The following is a 4,193-nucleotide window of genomic DNA, read 5'->3' on the forward strand; positions in this document are numbered from 1 at the left end:
CAGTGGATGTAAATGGCTTCTTTCACTCCTCTTTCAAACCATCTGTCCTCTCTGTCCAAACTGTGAACATTGTCATCCTGGAGTGACCTTTGTCCTTTTGATGCAGATGAACTGCTGAGTCCTGTCCCGTGGAGGTGGCTCTTCTATGTTGTTCCTTTGTTGTGCTACTTCATTTACTATTAAGACAAGAAGCCCAAATTGGAGACTCCATTTCGGGCTTCTTTTGCATGTAGTTGAAAGTAACCCAAATTGAAGGCTTCATTAATTGAAGAATTCATTTTGGGCTACTTTTGCATGTATGGAAAAGTAACCCAAAATGAATGGCTCATTTTGGGCTACTTTTGCATGTTGTAAAAGTAACCCAAAATGAATGGCTCATTTTGGGCTACTTTTCTATATATGCAAAAGTAGCCCAAAATGAGCCATTCATTTTGGGTTACTTTTCCATGTTGTAAAAGTAACCCAAAATGAATGGCTCATTTTGGGCTACTTTCCATACATGGAAAAGTAGCCCAAAATGAATGCTTCATTAATTGAAGAATTCAGTTTGGGTTACTTTAGAAGAAGACCCAAATTGGAGGCCTCCATTTTGGGTTACTTTGGAAGAAGACCCAAATTGGAGGCTTCCTTAATTGAAGAATTCAGTTTGGGTTACTTTAGAAAAAGTCCCAAAATGGAGGCCTCCATTTTGGGTTACTTTGAAAGAAGACCCAAATTGGAGGCCTCCATTTTGGGTTACTTTTGAAAGAGCACCAAAATGGAGCCTCCATTTTGGGTTACTTTGAAAGAAGACCCAAATTGGAGGCCTCCATTTTGGGTTACTTTTGAAGAAGCACCAAAATGGAGCATTCATTTTGGGTTACTTTGGAAGAAGACCCAAATTGGAGGCCTACAATTCAGGCTTCTTTTGCATGTAGTTGAAAGTAACCCAAATTGAATGCTTCCTTAATTGACAAATTTAGTTTGGGTTACTTTGGAAGAAGACCCAAATTGGAGGCCTCCATTTTGGGTTACTTTTGAAAGAGCACCAAAATGGAGCCTCCATTTTGGGTTACTTTGAAAGAAGACCCAAATTGGAGGCCTCCATTTTGGGTTACTTTTGAAGAAGCACCAAAATGGAGCATTCATTTTGGGTTACTTTGGAAGAAGACCCAAATTGGAGGCCTACAATTCAGGCTTCTTTTGCATGTAGTTGAAAGTAACCCAAATTGAATGCTTCCTTAATTGACAAATTTAGTTTGGGTTACTTTGGAAGAAGACCCAAATTGGAGGCCTCCATTTTGGGTTACTTTTGAAGAAGCCCCAAACTGGAGGCCCCCATTTCCTCCATTTTGGGTTACTTTAGAAGAAGACCCAAATTGGAGACCTCCATTTTGGGTTACTTTCGAAGAAGCCCCAAACTGGAGGCCCCCATTTCCTCCATTTTGGGTTACTTTTGAAGAAGCACCAAAATGGAGGCCCCCATTTCCTCCATTTTGGGTTACTTTAGAAGAAGACCCAAATTGGAGGCCTCCATTTTGGGTTACTTTCGAAGAAGCCCCAAACTGGAGGCCCCCATTTCCTCCATTTTGGGTTACTCTAGAAGAAGACCCAAATTGGAGGCCTTCATTTTGGGTTACTTTTGAAGAAGTACCAAAATGGAGGCCCCCATTTCCTCCATTTTGGGTTACTTTAGAAGAAGCCCCAAACTGGAGGCCCCCATGTCCTCCATTTTGGGTTACTTTAGAAGAAGACCCAAATTGGAGGCCTCCATTTTGGGTTACTTTTGAAGAAGCCCCAAACTGGAGGCCCCCATTTCCTCCATTTTGGGTTACTTTAGAAGAAGACCCAAATTGGAGGCCTCCATTTTGGGTTACTTTTGAAGAAGCACCAAAATGGAGCATTCATTTTGGGTTACTTTTGAAGAAGCACCAAAATGGAGCATTCATTTTGGGTTACTTTTGAAGAAGCACCAAAATGGAGCATTCATTTTGGGTTACTTTGGAAGAAGCACCAAAATGGAGGCCCCCATTTCCTCCATTTTGGGTTACTTTAGAAGAAGCCCCAAACTGGAGGCCCCCATTTCCTCCATTTTGGGTTACTTTAGAAGAAGACCCAAATTGGAGGCCTCCATTTTGGGTTACTTTTGAAGAAGCACCAAAATGGAGCCTCCATTTTGGGTTACTTTTGAAGAAGACCCAAATTGGAGGCCTACATTTCGGGCTTCTTTTGCATGTAGTTGAAAGTAACCCAAATTGAATGCTTCCTTAATTGACAAATTTAGTTTGGGTTACTTTAGAAGAAGACCCAAATTGGAGGCCTCCATTTTGGGTTACTTTTGAAGAAGCACCAAATTGGAGGCCTTCATTTTGGGTTACTTTTGAAGAAGCCCCAAACTGGAGGCCCCCATTTCCTCCATTTTGGGTTACTTTAGAAGAAGACCCAAATTGGAGGCCTCCATTTTGGGTTACTTTTGAAGAAGCCCCAAACTGGAGGCCCCCATTTCCTCCATTTTGGGTTACTTTAGAAGAAGACCCAAATTGGAGGCCTCCATTTTGGGTTACTTTTGAAGAAGCCCCAAACTGGAGGCCCCCATTTCCTCCATTTTGGGTTACTTTTGAAGAAGCACCAAAATGGAGGCCCCCATTTCCTCCATTTTGGGTTACTTTAGAAGAAGCCCCAAACTGGAGGCCCCCATTTCCTCCATTTTGGGTTACTTTTGAAGAAGCACCAAAATGGAGGCCCCCATTTCCTCCATTTTGGGTTACTTTAGAAGAAGACCCAAATTGGAGGCCTCCATTTTGGGTTACTTTCGAAGAAGCCCCAAACTGGAGGCCCCCATTTCCTCCATTTTGGGTTACTCTAGAAGAAGACCCAAATTGGAGGCCTTCATTTTGGGTTACTTTTGAAGAAGTACCAAAATGGAGGCCCCCATTTCCTCCATTTTGGGTTACTTTAGAAGAAGCCCCAAACTGGAGGCCCCCATGTCCTCCATTTTGGGTTACTTTAGAAGAAGACCCAAATTGGAGGCCTCCATTTTGGGTTACTTTTGAAGAAGCCCCAAACTGGAGGCCCCCATTTCCTCCATTTTGGGTTACTTTAGAAGAAGACCCAAATTGGAGGCCTCCATTTTGGGTTACTTTTGAAGAAGCACCAAAATGGAGCATTCATTTTGGGTTACTTTTGAAGAAGCACCAAAATGGAGCATTCATTTTGGGTTACTTTGGAAGAAGCACCAAAATGGAGGCCCCCATTTCCTCCATTTTGGGTTACTTTAGAAGAAGCCCCAAACTGGAGGCCCCCATTTCCTCCATTTTGGGTTACTTTAGAAGAAGACCCAAATTGGAGGCCTCCATTTTGGGTTACTTTTGAAGAAGCCCCAAACTGGAGGCCCCCATTTCCTCCATTTTGGGTTACTCTAGAAGAAGACCCAAATTGGAGGCCTTCATTTTGGGTTACTTTTGAAGAAGTACCAAAATGGAGGCCCCCATTTCCTCCATTTTGGGTTACTTTAGAAGAAGCCCCAAACTGGAGGCCCCCATTTCCTCCATTTTGGGTTACTTTTGAAGAAGCCCCAAACTGGAGGCCCCCATTTCCTCCATTTTGGGTTACTTTTGAAGAAGCACCAAAATGGAGGCCCCCATTTCCTCCATTTTGGGTTACTTTAGAAGAAGACCCAAATTGGAGGCCTCCATTTTGGGTTACTTTTGAAGAAGCCCCAAACTGGAGGCCCCCATTTCCTCCCCTTTGGGTTACTTTAGAAGAAGACCCAAATTGGAGGCCTTCATTTTGGGTTATTTTAGAAGAACCCCCAAAATGGAGTCTCCATTTTGGGCCTGGTGACCTTTGTGACTTCATTTGACCCTGTTAGGGAAACGTTCAGATCACTTACAACCCCATAGACTATACGTTCATGTGATGTTTCAGCCTGATTGGACCTTATTTTCACACAAATGGACCCAGAAATATGTGAAATTGTGCTTTGTGAAACATAATTCTGGGTGCCATTTAAAGCCCATAAGTGCTTATGACTCCATTCCTTTTTGTGTTAGTAGGGGCTGTTAATTGGAGCATTTTAAAACCAACATGACCTCTCTAGGATATTCAGAAGCCAAGTTATAAGCCCACAAAGGTGTGTTACGAACCACACCTTTAAAGAAGAAGTGATCCAATGACCTTTGTGACAACATTTGTCCCCCTACGGAATGTGCTAT

Source organism: Nothobranchius furzeri, unplaced genomic scaffold, assembly GCF_043380555.1.
Source record: "Nothobranchius furzeri strain GRZ-AD unplaced genomic scaffold, NfurGRZ-RIMD1 Scf292, whole genome shotgun sequence".
Lineage (NCBI taxonomy): Eukaryota > Metazoa > Chordata > Actinopteri > Cyprinodontiformes > Nothobranchiidae > Nothobranchius > Nothobranchius furzeri.